Source organism: Scyliorhinus torazame, chromosome 2 (assembly GCF_047496885.1).
Source record: "Scyliorhinus torazame isolate Kashiwa2021f chromosome 2, sScyTor2.1, whole genome shotgun sequence".
Classification (NCBI taxonomy): Eukaryota; Metazoa; Chordata; class Chondrichthyes; order Carcharhiniformes; family Scyliorhinidae; genus Scyliorhinus; species Scyliorhinus torazame.
This window is the reverse complement of record NC_092708.1, coordinates 117,224,279-117,246,109: the sequence shown is the minus strand read 5'-3', so window position 1 is coordinate 117,246,109 and position 21,831 is coordinate 117,224,279. Positions and strand designations below refer to the sequence as shown.

At 49.1% G+C, this 21,831-nt stretch overlaps 1 protein-coding gene across 6 annotated transcripts in view; it reads left to right on the top strand.

Annotated features, from left to right (window-relative positions):
* Positions 1 to 21,831, top strand: part of ppig (peptidylprolyl isomerase G (cyclophilin G)) — a 117,771-nt gene that overhangs the window by 80,335 nt on the left and 15,605 nt on the right. The gene's annotated exons all lie outside the window — the stretch shown is intronic.

Below are 21,831 nucleotides of genomic sequence, written 5' to 3'. Positions count from 1 at the left end.
TCTGTGACGGTGGTGGCATACTCATTTAAGTTGGTCGCTGAGTTCTTAAATATGGACCAGTCCACTGTCTCTAAGCAGTCACATAAGAGCTCTTCTGCCTCCTCGGACCAGCACTGCACAACCTTCTTAGCTGGATTCTCCCGCTTGAGTTTCTGCTTGTATGCTGGGAGAAGGAGCACCGTCTTATGGTCTGATTTCCCAAAGTGCGGTCGGGGGACGGAACGGTAGGCGCCCTTGATTTTTGAGTAGCAGTGGTCAAGAGTGTTGTCGCCCCTGGTTGAACAGGAGATGTGCTGGTGGAATTTTGGCAGTACACTGTTGAGGTTGGCCTTGTTGAAGTCTCCGGCCACGATGAACAAGGCATACGGGTGTTCTGTTTCGTAGTTGTTTATAACTGTGTATAGTTCGTCCAGCGCCTTCCTCACTTCTGCCTGGGGTGGGATGTAGATCGCTGTGATAATGGCTGAAGTGAACTCACGTGGAAGATAATATGGGTGGCACTTCACGGTCAGATATTCCAGGTCTGGGGAGCAGTAGGTCACCAGAGTCGCCAAATCCAAGCACCAGGAGGAGTTGATGAAGAGGCACACCCCTCCACCATTTGCTTTGCCTGATGATGCCATGCGGTCCGCCCGGTGAATTGAGAAGCCTTCAGGTTGTATGGCACAGTCCAGTGAGGCGGGGGTGAGCCATGTCTCTGTGAAACAGAGCACACAGCAGTCTCTTACTTCCCTCAGAGGTAAGTCTGGCGTTAGGTTCATCCAGCTTGTTTTCGATCACTTGGACGTTTGCCAGGAGTATGCTGGGGAGAGGGGTCTTGAAACCGCGTTGCTTCAGTCTAACCTGCAGACCTCCACGTTTCCCTCGCTTCCTCGGTCGGCAGCTGCTGCTGGATGATCCTGGGATCCGATGGCAGATGTCCGCTCTTGTGGAAGGTAGGTGGTCGCGTCTGGCAGGGTCCAGGGCGCTGTTTACGTATCTGGGGTCGCGTCTGGCAGGGTCCCGGGCACTGGTTGAGGTAGAGGGGTTGCTAGGGGGGCATGTTTGCGATCTGGATGGGTCCCGGCGCTCTGCGGGGGCGGGAATACCTTGCAGCGCATTTGGGTCCTCGCGCGGGGTCTCTGCCATTTCGGGGGTACTGGGTCGAGGGCAGGGGCTTCCTGAGGCATGTTGGGCTGGGTCCCGTGGTCTGTTCCCTCCCTGGGCGCTCCTGGGGTCGGTTCTTGAAGTAGGCCCGGTTGGGCCTCCACGTGGATTTTTCTTTCTTCCATCACCAGGTAGGTCGGGTTGTTGGGCGGGCCTCTCCGGGTCGGGTCGCTGGGCGGGCCTCTGGGGGTCGCGTTGAGCCAGGTCTTGCCGTTGGGAGTTGGGTCAGGCGCTCTGGGGACTGGGCAAGGCGATCCGGGGGCAGGCGTCGGTAGTTAGGCCGGGTTGGGAGCTCCGAGGTCCGGGTCGGCTCCACATCGAGGTTGGGGCTTCACATCCGGTTACATCTTTGACATGAGTGACCACATCATCCTTGTCCAACTCCTCTCCCATGATCATTTATATACAGTGAATGAGTGGAGACAGGTAGCACACATACAAACGCTGATGTTTTTGGATGATGTCGCCAATGGGCATTATGTAGATGAGAAGTAGGAGGGGGACCAAGGATAAATCTTTGGGAGGGGATACCAGAGGGAATAGTGAGGAAGTAGGAATTTCTATGTTAATTGCAGATGATTCTCTGGCTGCTATTAGATAGATAAGAATGGAACCAGGCAAGTCAGTTTCACCCAGATGGACGACATGGGAGAGGAGTTGGACAAGGAAGATGTGGTCACTCCTGTTAAAGATGTAAGCAGGCCAAGGAGAGGGCAGCACGGTGGCGCAGTGGTTAGCGTTGCTACCACAGGGCACAGAGGTCCCAGGTTCGATCCCGGCTCTGGATCACTGTCCGTGTGGAGTTTGCATATTCTCCTCGTGTTTACGTGGGTTTCACCCCACAACCCAAAAGGTGTGCAGGGTAGGTGGATTGGCCACACTAAATTGCCCCTTAATTGAAAAAAAAATAATTGGGTACACTAAATTTTTAAAAAAGCAGGACAAGGAGGGATAGTTTACACCCACAGAAGGTGCCATTTTTAACCTCGAGAACCTTTTCTGTACAGTGACGGGTGAAATAACGATTGGAAGGATTCAGATTTGAGTTCCAGGAAACATTTGGGAGGCGACAACATATTCGCCGATTTGGAAATTGGATAGTAGTTTGGAAGGACAGTGGGCTTGAGGTTTCTTTTGAGGAGTCTGGGATGCCAATAAAATTTCAAGGAGAGAGGGACAACACCTGAAGAGAGAACAGTTTACAATTTCAGCTAACCTCGAATCCAGGAAGGAAGGTCAGCAATTTGTTCAGGGGAGTAGGAGGAATGTCTTGTGGACAAGGTGAGCCCGAAGAGAACAAAAGGGATGATCGGAAAAAAACTATAGAATGGTGCAAATTCAATGCTAGGGCAGGGGGATCTTTAGAGGAAGCCTGGCCTGCTGGGCTAGGGAAAAGGAGGGAAGTACCAGAAGCAGTTGGTCGGAAGGTCTCAATCTGAATGGCAAAGAACTAATTTGTTTTATTTTTCTTGGGATGTGGGCATCGCTGGCTCGGTTAGTAGTACACTTGCAGTGCTATTATGAAGAGATCTAACAGTGAAGGAATGGCAATATCGTTCCGAATGGTGTGTGACTTGGAGGGGAGCTTGCAGACTATGGTGTTCCCATGTGTCAAGCTGTCCCCATTCATCTCAACTGTAGAGATGGTGGGTTTGGAAGGTGCTTCAGAAGCTACTTTGGTAAGTTGATGCAGTGCATCTTGCATATCATACAAGCTGCTTCCACTGTGCATTGGTGGTAGAAGGAGTGAATGTTTAAGGTGGCAGATGAGGTGATCAAGCCAACTGTTTGGTCCTGAATGCTGTCAGCTTCTTGTTAGTGGCGCACTCATCCAGGCAAATGGAGTATGGTCCACCATAGTCCTGATTTGTGCCTTGTAGATTGTGGGCAGGCTTTAGGAGTCAGATGATGAGTTACTCATCTTAGAATTTTCAGCCTCTGGCCTTCTCTTGTAGCCACAGTATTGAACTGGGCTGGTCCATGGTAACCCTCCAGGCTGTTGATAAGAGGTGATTCAGTGATGGGAATGCCATTAAATTTCATGGGGAGATGGTTGGATTCGCTCTCATTAGAGATGTTCATTGCTTGGCACTTGTGTGGCACCAATATCACACAGCCTAAACTTGAGCATTAAACAGGACTGGCAGAATGTGGACTTGGACTGCTCTTAATGTTTGAGGTGCTGCAAATGGCACTGAATATTGTGTAATCAGTGAAAAACCCCACTTCTGACCTTGGGGTGAAAGGAAGATCATTCATCAAACAGCTGAAGATGGTTGTGCTTAGGACACTACCCTGAGGAACTCCTGCAGTGATGTCCCAGGACTGAGATGATTGGCTTCCAACAACCACGACCATCTTTTGTTCTGGGAATGACAGCCAACTAGTAGAGAGTTTCCTCCTGATGCCCATTGACTTGATTTTTGCCAGGGCTCCTTGATTCCACATCTGCCTTGATGTCGAGGGCAGTCACTCTCACCTCATCTCTGGAATTCAGGTCTTTTGTCCATGCTCTGAATCAAGGTTGTAAAGAGGTCAGGAGGCGAGTGGGCTTGTGGATCCTGAACTGAGCATCAATTAGATTATTGCCTTGTAAGTTGTTACAATCTTCATGGAGACCAATAACATTTTTAAAAAATATATTTTTATGCCACAAATTTTCAAAATTGTTACTATTTACAATAACCCCACAAATCCCCTCCCTCAGCTATCAATGGTAACCAACTCCCAAAATGCAAGATAACCAGACCCCAACAATTATATAACCCATCACCCACCCCCTTAGAGCAAATTTCACTTTTTCCAGGGTCAAAAACTCCCAACAGGTCCCACTGCCACGCCAAGGCACAGGGTGGAGAAGCTGACCGCCTCCTCAAGACCCACCGGCGGGCATTCAGGGAGGCGAAGGCTAAAACATCTGCCCCCACACCCGCCTGCAACTCTGCGCTCCGACACCCCGAATATGGCTTCTAGGGGAACGGGCTCCATGTCCACATGTAACACCCCTGAAATGGTGCTGAACACCGTCCTCCAAAACCATTCCAGCTTCGGGCAGGGCCAAAACATATGCACATAGTTTGCCGGGCCCCATCCACATCGTTCCCAGACATCCTCCACCCCTTCGAACAGCCGGCTCATCCGAGATTTTGTATGGTGCGCTCTGTACACTACCTTCAGCTGTTTCAGCCCCAGGTTTGTGCACAAAGTCGAGGCATTCACCCTCTGCAATTCCTTCTCCAGTGCCACGCCCAACTCTTCCTCCCACTTCGCCTTAACCCCCTCCATGAATACCCCATCCTCCAAAATCCTCCCATAAATTGCCAAGTTGACCCCCCCTCTCAACCCAAAGAGAAAATGCTGGAAAACCTCAGCAGGTTTGGCAGCATCTGTAGGGAGAGAAAAGAGCTAACGTTTCAAGTCCAGATGACCCTTTGTCAAAGCTAAGTTGACCCCCTACCTAAAGTGAGACACTGCCAGGTGAAAGGCACTCTCCCCAACCCCCGGAGGGGAGACAACAAAACACTTAATTTTTCCTAAATTCAATTTGTACCTGAAAAAGTCCCAAATCTCTGAAACAACCCCATTATGCTCCTCACCGAAGAGCTCGGCTCCGAAATATACAACAACAAGTCGTCTCCATATAAGGACATCCTATGCTCCAAACCCCCCCCCCGCAAACCTCACCTCACTGTCCCCTTCCACAATCCCAAGCTCCTCCAGCGCAGTGGCCATGGGCTCTTTAACCAATGCGAACAGAAGGGCGGGACATGGGTCATCCCTGCCTTCTACCCCAGTGCAATGCAAAATACCCTGAATTCATACTATTCATGCGCATACTCGCCATTGGCTCCTTGTATAACAGCTGCACCTACGGCACAAACTTCAGCCAATCTCAAGTTTCTCCAATATCACCATCAACTAACTCCACATACCCGAAAAGCCTTCTCCGCATCCAATGCCACCACGACCTCCGCACACAGCCTCCTCGCATTCGAGGGCAACTGTCTTGCCTTTACAAATCCCGTCTGATCCTCCCCAATCACCTTCGGAAGACACCTCCCAACCTTGACTCTTTTGCCAATAACTTGGCCTCTACATTCAGCAGAGATATGGGCCTGTATGACCCACACTCCTGCCCCAATGAGATGGAGGCCTGCCCAATCCGTTTGCGGGAAGACACCCCTGTCCATTGCGTCCTCAAACATTCCCATCATCAATGGCGCCAGCCTATCCTTAAATCTTTTATAAGATTTGACTGGGAACCCATCTGGCCCTTCCGCCTTCCCTGCCTGCATCTTCCCAATCGCCACCGTCACCTCCACCCTCATCGACTCCTCCAAACCTGCCCTCTCCACATCCTCCAACTTAGGGCACTCTAACCCACCCAAAAACTCCCTCATCTCCTGCTCATCCTCTGGTAGCTCCGACTTACACAAGTCCCTCGAACACCTTATTAATCTGTTCCGAACCACCACCAACTCCCCTGTCCTGTCCTGCACCCGAAGCATCTCCCTCCCCGCAGCCTCCCTACGGAGCTGGCCTGCCAACATACGCCCAGCCTTCTCCCCATACGCATTGGCAGCTCCCCTTGCCCGTCTCAACTGACGCACCGCTTTCCCTGTGGACAATAGGTCAAACCTCGCCTGCAACTCCTTCCTCTTTGCCACGAGGTCCGGGTCCCCCGCATACTTCCCAACCACCTCCAAAATCTCTTCTATCAGCCATTGCCGTTCCTCCCTATCTACCTTGACCTTGAACGAGATCACCTCCCGCCCCCCTTACCACAGCCTTCAGAGCCTCTCAGACCACCGACCGTGTGACACCGCCCCTCTCTTTCTCCCCCCCCCCCTCCTCACTCCAGCGCTATATTCTAAACCTTCCACACCCCTTTTACTATCAGCTCATGGGTATCCATCCAGATCCAGGATGGGACACAATGCTCTCTTCACGAAACCTGCATCATCCCAATTGGTAGCACAGTGGTTAGCACTGTTGCTTCACAGAGCCAGGGTCCCAGGTTGGATTCCCAGCTTGGGTCACTGTCTGTGCGAAGTCTGCACCTTCTCCCCGTGTCTTTGTGGGTTTCCTCCTGGTGCTCTGGTTTCCTCCCACAAGTCCCGAAAGACATGCTGTTAGGTAATTTGGACATTCTGAATTCTCCCTCCTGGACAGGAGCCGGAATGTGGCGATTAGGGGCTTTTCACAGTAACTTTATTACAGTGTTAATGCAAGCCTACTTGTGACAATAAAGATTTAAAAAAAAATTAAAAAAAATTATTAATATCAAGCCCCGAATCCCCCCCATCCACTTCCTCTTGCAAACACCTCTCCCAGTATTGATCCCCTCCCCCATCATTCACACCTCCCAGGTCCATCGAAACCTGCTCAACCAAGCTCCAATGACCGTGCCCCTCCCACACTTCAGTTCACTACCCAATCTACATTTGCTAGTGCGGTGAACCCTGCCAGAGCCCCCCCCCCCCCCAAAATCTCCCCTCCCCTCCTCAGTAACCCGGCCCCACGTGCCCAAAATCCACCCCCTTAAGCCAAGAAACAATACAGAACCGCACCCATAAGAGAAAAAAATCTCAGAACACATGTAGATAAGCCCCCCCATTTAAGAGACACAAACAAAACCCCAATCAAATAGAAAACCCTTAATAAGAAATCACAATGCCCAACCCCAAAACCAAGTCCAATTCCCAACTCTCATCTCATCTCAGTCTTTCAGCCGTAACAAATGCCTCCACCGCCTCCATCGTCTCAAAATAAAAGTCCTTTAAGTTGTGAGTTGCTCTCGGCTTTGCTGGGTAGACCACTCCAAACCTCACTCCACTACCGTACATTTCACCCGTCCAAAGGCCACCCGCCTTCTCGCCAACTCTGCCGTCAGGAATTGGTATATTCATATACCAGCAACTTCCCACTTTACATCTCGTCTCTGTTTCGTCCAGCTCAAAACCTTCTCCTTCACGTGGTTGCTGTGGAAGCAGACTATAACTGTCCTTCGTGGCTCATTCGCTCTAAGCTTTGGCCTGAGCGACCGATGTGCCCTGTCCAACCCATCGCGCGATGGTTCTTCCCCTTCCCCCATCAACTCCACAAACATCTTTGCAAAGTACTCGGTCAGTCTTGGGCCCTCCAGCCCCTCAGGCAGGCCCACGATTTTGCCTCTTTGACCTGTTCTTCATGTTCTCCACCTTAGCTGTGAACCTTTTCTTGACCACCGCCACCCTCCACAGCCTCTCACCCATCGTGGTGAACTGGTCGCTATGTTGCAACAGTGCCTGCTCCACCCCCTCAACTTCTCTCCTTGCTCCCGCACCTCAACGGGCATCTTCATCACTGCCGCCTTTACCAGGGCAATCACCTCCTCTACCCACTCTTTAAGCAAAGCTGTCATCTCCCTCCAAAGCACCTCCAAATGCTTGGCAAACAGCCTTTGAAAATCCACTGACATCACCTCAGTAAAAGTTTCCACCATGAGGGGAGCGACCTCCCCCGACAACCTAGCCCCTGCCATCTTTCTCCCTGCAGAACTCACAGCCTCACCTGCCATTGGACGTTCGCTCACCCCCTTCTTTCCAGCTTTTTCTTCTGGGGTTTAAACATTCCTTGACCTCCTTATGACTTCACACACCAACTCATCCAAAAACTACCCCTGACACCAGGAATAAAAGTCCAAAAACAAGAGACTCTAGCAGGAGCTATTTAACTTGCGACCTCCACCTATATGCTGCCACCAGAAGTCCAAGACCGATAACTTTTAAAAAGAAATTCAAACTTCCACTTCATGGCTGAATGGACAACACAACAAGATTTCACATTTTAAGATGTTTACTGGAGCAAATGGATTAAAAGCACAATTGACCAAACACCATTTTTGTAGGCAACGTGTACTTTAAACTACAGAACAAAACTTTTAACACGGCTGGGGAAAAAACTACTATCAAATGCACCTTCCACTGTCCTTTAAGTGGGCATTCAGTCCCCGTGGAACCAATTCAAACTGATGCTTGGCTCCCAAGGGTTTACTTGCAATCGTTTCTTTTCCCAGCCAGGAAATTTAACTCCAGAATTATCTTTCATGGTGCACGTTTTCCTGGAAACTTCTTGCCTCTAGCTGAAGCTAGGCAAACTTGCAGCCCCCTTTTAATTCCTTGCAATTTAGTCTTTCCAATCCATACACGTGCTCCACTTGCATTCCTGTGTGGTGAACCACAGAGACTTTCAACCTCTCGCTGCTTTCCCTCCCGAACTCTGGCAAACTAACGTGTGATATTTTAGGTAAGCCCTCTGTACCCTTCCCATTTCGAAGCCCAAAGCAACGTGACTCACTTGAGTCTATGTACTGATGTTCTGGGTGTCCCCCATCACTGAGGATGACGATATTAGTGGAGCTTCCTCCTCCTCCTGTTAGATGTTTAATTATCCACCACTATTCACGACAGAATGTGGCATGATTGCAGAGACCTCATCTGCTGGTTGTGAATCGGTAGCTCTGAGGGCGGCACAGTGGCGCAGTGATGAACACTGCTGCCCCACAGCGCCAAGGACCTGGGTTCGATGAGGTGTGTGTGAAATGGAGCTCCATAGAGTATCTACATAATCATAATCTTTATTAGTGTCATAAGTAGGCTTACATTAACACTGCAATGAAATTGCTGTGAAAAGCCCCTAGTCACCACACGCCGGCACTATTCGGGTATACCGAGGGAGAATTCAGAATGTCCAATTCACCTAACGGGTGTTCAGTTGTGTGGAGAATTAGATAATCAAAGTTAAAGAAGAAGGTAGAAGTGCAAGTTAATGACGAAGACTTTAAACTAGTTAAAAGGACCGAGGACTCAGGAGATGTTAGTAAAGTTTCCAGAACACACAATAGAACAAAGAACAGAGGTGGCAGGAATCTAACTTCAGGCAGAGCAAAAAACGGGAGAAGTATGAAAAGCGAGGTGGTCAATGCAGGACTGAGGGTATTGTGTAAATGTGCGCAGTACACAAACAAGGTAAATGAGCTGTTGAGCACGTTGAAATTGGCTAGTATAATGTCGTGGGCATCACAGAGACGTGGCTGCATGGGGATCAGGGCTGGGATCTAAATATCCAAAGGATGTGTCCTATCGAAAGGGCAGGCAGATTGGCAGAGGGTCGGGGTTGCATTGTTAGTTAGGAATTAAATTGATAACTAGAAGCGATTATAGGATCAGAAGGCATAAAATCTGTGGGTAGAGTTGAGGAATCGCAAAGGAAAAAAAGACCCTGATGGGATTTTGTACAGGCCACCTAGCATTAGTCAGGATGTGGGGCAGAAAATAAATCCGGAGATAGAAAAGACATATAAGAAAGGCAATATTACAGGAATCATGGGACACTTCAATATGCAGGTGGACTGGGAAAATCAGGTTGGTAGCGTGCCGCAAAAAAGAGAATTTGTGAAATGTCTGCAAGATGATTTTTTGGAGCAGCTTGTGATAGAGCTCACTAGGGAACAAGCAATTCTGGATTTGGTGATGGGTAAAGAGACAGACCTGATTTTGGAATTTACGGTGAAGGAGCCCTTAACGGGCAGTGACCACAATATGATAGAATTTACTCCGCAGCTTGAGAGGGAGAAGCTTCAATCAGATGTAACTGCATTACAATTGAATAAAGGTAACGACAAAAACATGAGGGAGTAGCTGACCAGAGTTGATTGGAAAAGGAATCTAGCAGTGAAGACAGTGGAACAGCAATGGCAGGAGTTTAGGGTGGTTATTCAGGAGGCACAACAGAAATTCATCCCAAGGAGGAGGAAACATACTAAGGAGAGGACAAGGACAGCAAAAAAGCAAAAGAAAAAATATACAAAGTGACAATGATTAGTGGGAAGCCGGAGGATTGGAAAGCCTTTAAAAGGGAGCAGAGGACAACAAAAAAGCAATAAGGGGGGGGGGAAAGAGATGAAATATGAGTGTAAGCTCGCTAATAATATAAAAAAAGATAGTAAGGTAAGAGAGGCAAGAACATTCATTAGTCCACTAGAAAATGAGGCTGGGGAAATAGTAATAAGAAAAAAAGAAATGGCAGAGGAACTGAATAGTTACTTTGTATCAGTCTTCACGGTGGAAGACACCAGTGGGATTCCAGAACTTCATGAGAATCAGGGGGCAGAGGTGAGTGCATTGGCCATCACTAAGGAGAAGGTTCTGGGGAAATTGAAAGGTCTGAAGGTGGATAAGTCACCTGGAACCGGATGGACTACACCCCAAGGTTCTAAAGGAGATAGCTGAAGAGATTGTGGAGGCATTGGTGGTGAATTTTCAGGAATCACGGGGACAAGAAGGGTCCCTGAGGACTGGAAAATGGCTAATGTAACACCACTGTTTAAGAAGGGAGGGAGGATAAAGGCTGGAAATTATAGGCCAGTTAGCCTGACTTCGGTCATTGGTAAGATTTTAGAGATTATTAAAGATGCGAGTGCGGAGTACTTGGAAGTGCGTGATAAAATAGGACTGAGTCAGCACGGCTTCATCAAGGGGTGGTCGTGTCTGACAAATCTGTTCGAGTTCTTTGAGAAGGTAACAAGGAAGTTAGACAAAGGAGAACCAGTGGACGTGATTTATTTAGATTTCCAGAAGGCCTTTGACAAGGTGCCTCACAGGAGACTATTAAATAAGTTCAGAGCCCATGGTGTTATGGATAAGATCCTGGCATGGATCTTAGGATTGGCAGCAGGCAGTGAGTGAGGATAAAGGGATCTTTTCAAGATGGTAGCAGGTGACTAGTAGTGTGCCTCAGGAGTCGGTGCTGGGACCACAACTTTTCACAATATACATTAATAATGTTGAAGAAAGAACTGGAGGCACAGTTGCTAATTTTTCAGATGGTACAAAGATATGCAGAGGGACAGGTAGTATTGAGGAATCAGGGGGGCTGCAGAAGGACTTGGACATGCTAGGAGAGTGGGCAATGAAGTGGCAGATGGAATACAATGTGGAAAAGTGTGAGGTTATACACTTTGGTAGGAAGAAAGGAGGCATAGACTATTTTCTAAATGAGAAAAGGCTTAGGAAATGAGAAGCACAAAGGGACTTGGGAGTCGTAGTTCAAGATTCTCATAAGGTTAACTTGGAGGTTCAGTCGGCAGTTAGGAAGGCAAATGCAATGTTAGCATTCATGTCGAGAGGGCTAAAATACAAGAACAGGGATGTACCTCTGTGGTTGTTTGAGGCTCTGTCAGACCCCATTTGGAGTATTGGGAGCAGTTTGGGGCCCCATTTCGAAGGAAGGATGTGCTGGCCTTGGAGAAGGTCTAGAGGAGGTTGACGAGAATAATCCCTGGAATGAAGAGCTTATCATATGAGAAGCGGTCGAGGACTCTGGTCTGTACTCATTGGAGTTTAGAAAGATGAGCGGGGATCTTATTGAAACTTGCAGGCCTAAATAAACTGCACGTGGAGAGGATGTTTCCACTCGTAGGAAAAACTCGAACCTGAGGCCACAGCCTCCGACTGAAGGGATGATCCTTTAAAACTGAGATGAGGACGAAGTTCTTCTGCCAGAGGGTGGTGAATCTGTGGAACGCTTGCCGCAGGCTGTGGCGGGTCTAATCACTGATTATGGGGAGAAGGCAGGAGAATGGGGATGAGAAATATATCAGCCATGATTGAATGGCAGAGCAGGCTCCATGGACCAAATGGCCTACTTCTGCTCCTATGTCTGATGGTCTTGAAAACTGTGGATCTATTAATCCCTTTTAAAATGAATCATGATTGTGGAATTCTGTTTCAGCTTCAACTTTAACTCATTTTTATTTAATAATGGAGGCGATTCTCTGGCTGTGTTGCGCCTGGCCGAAATTCTGCAATGTCATGAGAATTCCAGGAGGGCCCCGAAATAGGATAAGCACTGGGCACCAACCAGTTTCCAATGCTCCCGGCCCGCTCCAGCTAGCATGATCTGGTTCACGCTCTTGCTGGGCATGAACCACAACAGCATATTTGACTAATCATTTAAATACGCAGGATCTGTTTTAGCTGCATTCTCCCAGCTCCTGTTATTCTCCCACCCACCAGCACAATGGGAAACTGCCACAAATCACTACTGCAGTCTAATGGCATTCGTCAAACCCATAGCAGGGTGTTGCTCACCTTAATGGGGTGGTGAGGGGCTGGGGACCTGATGCGGGTGATTGAAGAGGACAGGCTTTGCCGGCGTGAAGGGGAAGTGGTGCCAGAACAAAAAGTATGTGATCGGGGTACCCTTTGAAAATGGCACCTTGATCACTGAGGAGTCGGACTTGCCGGTGTTGTCAGGTCCCGCTCCCCTCTTTATAGCGCAGTTCACCCCAACTTCCAAAGAAATTTCAAAGTGTGGGTGAATTGCAATCTGCATCGCGCCCAACCATCCGGTGGGAATTGCACTCGGTTTACCGGCGGAGATCACAAAAAATTCTTTTTTTACAATAAATTTAGAGTACCCAATTCATTTTTTTTTACAATTAAAGGGCAGTTTAGCGTGGCCAATCCACCTAACCTGCACACCTTTGGGTTGTGGGGCCGAAACCCACGCAAACATAGGGAGAATGGGCAAACTTCACACGGAGAGTGAGCCAGGACCGGGATTGAACCTGGGGCCTCAGCGCCTTGAGGCTACAATGCTAACCACTGCACCACCGTACTGCCCTCACAGAAATTCTTTTGGTGAATTGCACCCAAATATGATAGGCATATCATTTGGATTTAGAATCATAGAATTTACAGTGCAGAAGGAGGCCATTCGGCCCATCGATTCTGCACCAGCTCTTGGAAAGAGCACCCTAGCTAAGCCCACACCACACCCTATCCCCGTAATCCCATCCAACCTTTTGGGGCACTAAGGGCAATTTAGCATGGCCAATCCACCTAACCTCCACATCTTTGGACTGTGGGAGGAAACCGGAGCACCCGAAGGAAACCCACGCAGACACGGGAAGAAAATGCAAACTCCGCACAGACAGTGACCCAAGCCGGGAATCGAACCTAGGACCCTGGAGCTGAGACACAACTGTGCTAACCACTGTGCTGCGGTGTTTTATTGTCACATGTACTAAGGTGCAGTGAAAAGTATTGTTCTGTGTACAGTCGACACGGATCATTCCATACACGAGAAAGAAACATAGGACATACATAAATACACAATGTAAATCCATAGACACAGGCATCGGGCGAAGCATACAGGAATGCGGTATTACTCAATAGACAAGATGTGTGAAGAGATCAGTTCAGTCCATCAGAGGGTCATTCAGGAGTCTGATAACAGCGGGGAAGAAGCTGTTTTTGAATCTGTTAGTGCATGTTCTCAGACTTTTGCGTCTCCTGCCCGATGGAAGAAGTTGAAAAAGTGAATAAGCCGGGTGGGAGGGGTCTTTGATTATGCTGCCCGCTTTCCCAAGGCAGCGGGAGGTGTAGACCAAGTTAATGGATGGGAGGTGGGTTTGCATGATGGACTGGACTGTGTTCACAACTCTCTGTAGTTTCTTACATTCTTGGGCCTAGCAGTTGCCATACCGGGCTGTATGATGCTTTCTATGTTGCATCTGTAAAAGTTGGTAAGAGTCAATGTGGACATGTCGAATTTGCTTAGTTTCCTGAGAAAGTGTAAGGCTGTTGTGCTTTCTTGGTTGTAGCGTCGATGTGGGTGGACCAGGACAGATTGTTGGTGCACACCTTGGAATTTGAAGCTGTCAACCATCTCCACCTCAAACCCATTGATGCAGACAGGGGTGTGTCTGATACTTAGCTTCCTGAAGTCAATGACCAGTTCTTTAGTTTTGCTGCCATGAGGGAGAGATTATTGTCGTTACACCACTCCATAGGTTCCCCATCTCCCTCCTGTTCTCTGACTCATCGTTGTTCGAGATCTGACCCACTATGGTCGTGTCATCAGCAAACTTGTAGATGGAGTTGGAGCCACATTTTGCCACAATCATGTGTGTGTGTGTGTACAGGGAGTATAGTTGGGGGCTAAGTACGCAGCCTTGCGGGGCCCCAGTATCATGTCTAGTCTCTGTTTGTTGACCAGTAGTGACTCGTGGCAGTTTCCCGTTGTATTTATCCTCATTAACCCTCATTTTCATTCATTTCCACCTCTATGATGATAACGAAATGCAGCGGCTCCCCAATGAGAAACCACGAGGGCGTCATTTAGTACTCCTTTTTAAAATCGTGAAGCTGCTGCACTGGCTACTGAGGGGAAATGAGCAGGTGAGTAGCCATTTCTAATATGGCACTGATACGGGGAACAAGTAGCACACTGATGGACAGATCAGTTCTAGGACAACGTTCTGGACATGATAACACATTCTCAGGCTTATCCTCCGTTTCTGTTGCAGAACATGCGAGGGGTGATACAGTGTGTTTGATTTTCTTTGTGAAAATGAGCTGATGTAGATTTCTACTGGTACCAATTTGGAACAGTGACATTTCCTTGTTGTTTAATGGTTAGTCTGATATGTGAAGTGTTGTGTAGTTGATTTTCATGTCTTTGTTACTGTTGACCATTTAATAAACATAATATTCCCAAGTGGTTTCTTGTGGGTACATGTGCCAAGTCTCAGACAATGATTATTGCAATACATTTCCAACCAAGGTGTTGGATTTGGAGGTAGGAGAGCACTTTGGGGACTGTGACCACAATTCGGTGACGTTTACGTTAATGATGGAAAGGGATAAGTATACACCGCAGGGCAAGAGTTATAGCTGGGGGAAGGGCAATTATGATGCCATTAGACGTGACTTGTGGGGGATAAGGTGGAGAAGTAGGCTGCAAGTGTTGGGCACACTGGATAAGTGGGGCTTGTTCAAGGATCAGCTACTGCGTGTTCTTGATAAGTATGTACCTGTCAGGCAGGGAGGAAGGTGCCGAGCGAGGGAACCGTGGTTTACCAAAGAAGTGGAATCTCTTGTTAAGAGGAAGAAGGAGGCCTATGTGAAGATGAGGTGTGAAGTTTCAGTTGGGGCGATGGATAGTTACAAGGTAGCGAGGAAGGATCTAAAGAGAGAGCTAAGACGAGCAAGGAGGGGACATGAGAAGTATTTGGCAGGCAGGATCAAGGAAAACCCAAAAGCTTTCTATAGGTATGTCAGGAATAAGCGAATGACTAGGGAAAGAGTAGGACCAGTCAAGGACAGGGATGGGAAGTTGTGTGTAGAGTCTGAAGAGATAGGCGAGATACTAAATGAATATTTTTCGTCAGTATTCACTCAGGAAAAAGATAATGTTGTGGAGGAGAATTCTGAGCTCCAGGTAAATAGATTGGATGGCATTGAGGTACGTAGGGAAGAGGTGTTGGCAATTCTGGACAGGCTGAAAATAGATAAGTCCCCGGGACCTGATGGGATTTATCCTAGGATTCTCTGGGAGGCCAGGGAAGAGATTGCTGGACCATTGGCTTTGATTTTTATGTCATCATTGGCTACAGGAATAGTGCCAGAGGACTGGAGGATAGCAAATGTGGTCCCTTTGTTCAAAAAGGGGAGCAGAGACAACCCCGGCAACTATAGACCGGTGAGCCTCACGTCTGTAGTGGGTAAAGTCTTGGAGGGGATTATAAGAGACAAGATTTATAATCATCTAGATAGGAATAATATGATCAGGGATAGTCAGCATGGCTTTGTGAAGGGTAGGTCATGCCTCACAAACCTTATTGAGTTCTTTGAGAAGGTGACTGAACAGGTAGACGAGGGTAGAGCAGTTGATGTGGTGTATATGGATTTCAGCAAAGCGTTTGATAAGGTTCCCCACGGTAGGCTATTGCAGAAAATACGGAGGCTGGGGATTGAGGGTGATTTAGAGATGTGGATCAGAAATTGGCTAGCTGAAAGAAGACCGAGGGTGGTGGTTGATGGGAAATGTTCAGAATGGAGTTCAGTCACAAGTGGAGTACCACAAGGATCTGTTCTGGGGCCGTTGCTGTTTGTCATTTTTATCAATGACCTAGAGGAAGGCGCAGAAGGGTGGGTGAGTAAATTTGCAGACGATACTAAAGTCGGTGGTGTTGTCGATAGTGTGGAAGGAAGTAGCAGGTTACAGAGGGATATAGATAAGCTGCAGTGCTGGGCTGAGAGGTGGCAAATGGAGTTTAATGTAGAGAAGTGTGAGGTGATTCACTTTGGAAGGAATAACAGGAATGTGGAATATTTGGCTAATGGAAAAGTTCTTGAAAGTGTGGATGAGCAGAGGGATCTAGGTGTCCATGTACATAGATCCCTGAAAGTTGCCACCCAGGTTGATAGGGTGGTGAAGAAGGCCTATGGAGTGTTGGCCTTTATTGGTAGAGGGATTGAGTTCCGGAGTCAGGAGGTCATGTTGCAGCTGTACAGAACTCTGGTACGGCCGCATTTGGAGTATTGCGTACAGTTCTGGTCACCGCATTATAGGAAGGACGTGGAGGCTTTGGAACGGGTGCAGAGGAGATTTACCAGGATGTTGCCTGGTATGGAGGGAAAATCTTATGAGGAAAGGCTGATGGACTTGAGGTTGTTTTCGTTAGAGAGAAGAAGGTTAAGAGGAGACTTAATAGAGGCATACAAAATGATCAGAGGGTTAGATAGGGTGGACAGTGAGAGCCTTCTCCCGCGGATGGAAATGGCTAGCACGAGGGGACATAGCCTTAAACTGAGGGGTAATAGATATAGGACAGAGGTCAGAGGTAGGTTCTTTACGCAAAGAGTAGTGAGGCCGTGGAATGCCCTACCTGCTACAGTAGTGAACTCGCCAACATTGAGGGCATTTAAAAGTTTATTGGATAAACATATGGATGATAATGGTATAGTGTAGGTTAGATGGCTTTTGTTTCGGTGCAACATCGTGGGCCGAAGGGCCTGTACTGCGCTGTATTGTTCTATGTTCTATTTCAATCAAACTTTGAAGCCTGAGCAATTTGCCTGAACTCTAAGCATCAGGACCATAGAGGCAGCAGCCAACAATTGAACACTCAAAGAGCTGGGCTTCAGCACTGGGGATATCCTCACGACCATAGGGTAAGTGTGTGGATCAGGGGACAGCTGAACACGGTCTCCTTAATGTTCCTGGCAGAGTACGAGAGGCTCATGATGTTGTCGGAGGAAGAGCGTGCTGAGCGAGATTTTCCAGCACAACTGGCTAAATGGATGGCACTCTGAGAGATGACGGGACACGTAGGTTTAGGGGAAGCTTGGGGGATTTGAGGGTCCTGGGGTGGAAGCCACCTGATTGTTGGTCTCTCTGCTTCTCTAATTCCTTACAGATATAACAATATGGCTGGTTGTGTTGGTCTCACGGTGCTGGTGGCAGCACAGGCGACCAGGCGGCGGAGAAGGTGGCAGCAGCATTGCCTCAGGCTGGAAGTAGCACTCCATGTGTAGGGGGGGTGCCGCACACTGTGAAGACCCAGCCGCCCATCAGGCCGAGGAGGAACCCAGAGTGGGGCGCTAGCGACGGCGCAAAATGTACAGGCATCTTTAGTCTTTCAAGGAGATTACGGACAGCGTGTGCCACAGGAAACTCCGCTTCAACATAGAGACAGTGCAGCACCGGTGTCATGTTCTCACGGACATGGCGCTCCGTGGATAGGAGGATACCGCTCTGTCAGCGTCACCATAGCCTGAATGTCTATGCAACCGGTTCATTCCAGGGCTCGAATGGGGACTTGTACAGCCTTTCACAGATTGGGCATCAGACAACATCAACTTTGAGCTGGAAAAGGCACACCAAGGTGCCCGGATTGTGGGATTCTCTGCCATCGCCAGAATGCCCCAGGTCCAGGGGGCAGTAGATGGCACATGCATCTCCTTGCGTGCACCAGGGCATCAGGGAGTACCCTTCATTAAGCAGAAGGGTTCCGCTCCCTGAACCTTTAACTTGCGTGCGATCACCATCTCCGGACTATGCACGTGTGTGTGTGTGCTTCCCAGGCAACGTGCATGATTGCTACATTGAGGAGCACGCGGAGATCCCCGGCGTCTTCGAGGACCACTCCAGGAAGATGTATTTTGCTCTTGGGGGGATAGGGGCACCCACTGATGATTAGGTCAATGTTGTCATTGAGTGGTGGACCGAACTGCGCAAAATGCGGTTCCGATGCCTGGACCGCTCTGGTAATGCACTGCTGTACACACCCCAGGTTGTCTCATGCTTTGTGATGGTCTGCTGTGCCCTCCACAACCTGGCACAGCAGCGGGGTGACATGTTGGAGGAGAGGGGGCATACAACCTCTTCGGAGGACACGGACCAGGAGAGTATGGAGGACAAAACCAGAGTGGACACACAGGAGAAGCCGAAGGATGGTGGTGGCATGACTCCGGCATGTCGAGAGGGCCAGGGGGGTCCTCATCTATACCCGATTCTCATTGTGTGAGGATTTGTCCCCAATCCACCCCTCCCTGCCGCCCTCCATCACCCTTCCCCCTTTACCCTCCTTTCCACCCATTTCCCTCCTTTTCCCCCCCCCCTCTCCCCAACTACCCTGTTCCACCCTCCAAGGTTCTTTGTAACATCACTCCAGGGTGATGGGCCTGTGTTGGCACTGTCAGCGTGTCAATATATAAGGCAGGAGAGTGATAACTTGCTGTGAGGTTAGCTCTGGTGCTCCTCAAGTAATGCCAAAGTCTGACTTGTCTTTCTGCTGACAGCGTGTTCACACCATTCCTCTGATTGGCGTCTGCTTTGGGAGCATTTGATCTTGGACTACTGTGCTAAGGGAACGGAGAGCAAAAGGGGGTGGGGGTGCAGGCAGGCCCGCTGTGAAGATTAACATGACAAAGGATTCACATGTATCAGGTATATCATGTTTTAACATGTGAACATTTGACATTTCCATTCCTCCTATCTACAGATATTGCCCAGTCCCCCAGCGAACCTCTCTTTTTGATCTTTCATAGCCTACTGCTACGTCTAGGTATGTCCCAAAGATGCACATCAGAGGTGGAGGCAGCCTCCTGCTTTTCATGTCCTGTGGCATTTGATGCCCTCAGCGGATGTCTTCTGAAGGGCCTGGAGCCAGAGGACCCCGGCCAACTTACTGGTGTCACTGGCATCACTGTGCCAACCCTATTCTGCCCTTGAGATGCACCAGTCTCAGGCAGGGCGGATTCAGAAGAAGTGGAGACCAAAGTTGTCTCCTTGGTGGCAGGCCCTCGGTTGGCCTCCAGCACTTCCTCCTTTGACAGTGCCTGTAGGGCCCGGGGTGTCTCCATGGGACGGGAGCAGCTGAAGTGAGCTCCAGAGGTCTCTGCATCATCTGGCTCTGCCAGTCCTGGCGGCTCCCATTGTCTGCACCTTGGTGTCGACGCTCTCAGCAATGGGTCTCGGTGACTGAGCCAAGGTGTGGAGGAGTGCCTCGGCAATGATCACCTGCATCTGAGACATGTCCCTCATGAACTGGGGCAGGATGTCAAGGCCCTCGGCCATAGTTGTCATAGACTGAGCCATGCCTTGGGAACCTCCACTCAAGACGCTGACATGGTACTCCAGGCTTTCCACTCCAGTCACCACCCTAGCAGTATTGGCCTCGGTGCTTCGCATTGTCAGCATCATCTCTTGTGCCTGTAGCCTTTGGGACTCCTCCAATCAGCTATGCACTTGCTGGAATGTCGCTGACATCCTCTTCTGAATCTCATGGCTGTGATCTAGCATCTGCGTTAGCTCTGGGAGAACCTTGTCCAGAGGCTCAGCATCTGACTGGGACTCCGCTGAGTCCTGGGATCCAGCAGACCTCCGATTGCTGACTCCCTTGGATGTTTCTGCCTCTACCTGATGTGCATCAGCAATCATGTGCTGACCAGATTATGCCCCAGAAGCATGTCAACTAATGTTGCCCACCGAGGTGTGTTGGTCTGCGCAGGTGGGGTGATAGCTATGACAGGCCGATGGTAGTCTTCTCGGAGCTCTCCTCCAAGTTGGTCTCTTGGGTGCCGGTGGGGAGGAGGACAACTCCGGATGGGCCGGCACCATCAGATGGAGTTCCTGCAAGACAACGGACATGTAGTCAGTGAGAGGGAAGGATCAATTTGTCTGGCAGGAACAACTATCTTGAGACAGGTCACCTGGGCGAAGGAGCAGTGGATCCTCACCTCTGCGGCGCAGGCCAACCTCGTTGTCGGTGACTGCATGCTCCTTGGACAACCCACGATTTCTGGGGCCCGTTCCTCATAGGAGGTGAGGACTCACATTTCTGCTACTCTTCTCCTTCTCCCCCCCCCCCCCCCCCCCCCCCCCCCCCCCCAAGCCCTTTCCCACTTATTATGGGTTATCTTCTCCTGCAGGGACAAAGAGAGGGCATTGTGAGCCACGCGCTTGATGGGTTGGGGGAGTCTACAGAAGATGGCATGTGCCAACTCACCTGGAAATGAAGGGGTTATGCTGGTTGGTGCCAGTGGTTCGGATGTGGAAATGGTGCAAGTTGACATCCAGTGATTTGGCAGGGGGTGGTTGGGAATTTGAGGGGTGGCAGACAGACCTGATGTCAGGCGAGAGGTGGTAACTGATCCTTGCAACTCGGTGGAGGTTGTTGGTCTTCTTCTGACATTGTCTGGCCGCCCTCCTGGTCATGCTGCTCATACTGACAGCCGCTGCCGCTGCCTCCCAGGTGGTATTGCTGACCCTGCTGCTCGTCTCCCACCCCACCTTTGAGGAAAGGATGTCCTGTCTCGGTAATGCGAAGCCTGGTCAGGCCGGCATCCCCAAAGCGAGGAGCAGGCCTCTGCGCTGCCATACCTGCGTGTTGACTGGCAGTGAGTGATGAGGGAGCGTTTAAAAGCAGCTCCCACTTGTCAGTGGTGAGATGCTGAGGCGTGAGTCTGGTGAATCCGACAGCAAGACAGCCAGTAATGGCGAAAAGCACGTGGGGGCTCATTTCCTGAGCTAAGTGGCGTTAAATACAGGCCGCAATCTCGCCAATGCGGCCGTCACGAAACACTCGCCAATTGCGCCCAAAATGACACTTTTAAAGAAATGTTTCTTTTAAATCGTGCCAGTTAAGTCAGTTATTTATTTTTTTTAATGAAAATATACTGGATGCTAAAATAACGGTCTGTTGTCAGGTGATTATGGAATCATGTGGAGAATTAATGTGTGTATTAGGCATTTACACACAATGGTGATTAGTTACCTTTATACATGTATTTCACTTGGATATCGAAAATGCAAAATCAAGAGAAAATCTTCACCCTTCCACCACCAATCACACTGAATAAGTCTTCAGCTCAAGACATTATCCCTCCCACATTCTGAGCTGTTTTCAGCCCCACTCTAATTCCTTGCCTGAATTCCACTTTTGCATTAAAGCGCACACATGCACAACTGCCTTTTCCATCCAGAGTGTGCACGCACACAACCTTTTCCATCCAAACCATGTGCATTTTCCACCCAGAGCATGTGCACACACTGCAACCTCCACTGATTGACTGACATGTATTAGTTCATCCTGAATAGCAGGCTGTTCCATGTCTCAGTCTCACTACCCCTACCGATCTGAAATTTTCCTTCCTCCGCACCAATTTGTCTCCCCCATTCTTCTCCCCCTTCCACAATCATGTTCCTTGTTCTCCAACATTTTTAGCTCACCCGCGTCCTCATTTCCCCAACTTAAAACTATAATCTGATTGACCCTCTGTCTTCTCTACCCTGTGTCCAACTCTGTGGGGCATTCACTGTTTATTTATGTTTGTGAAACATATATATTGT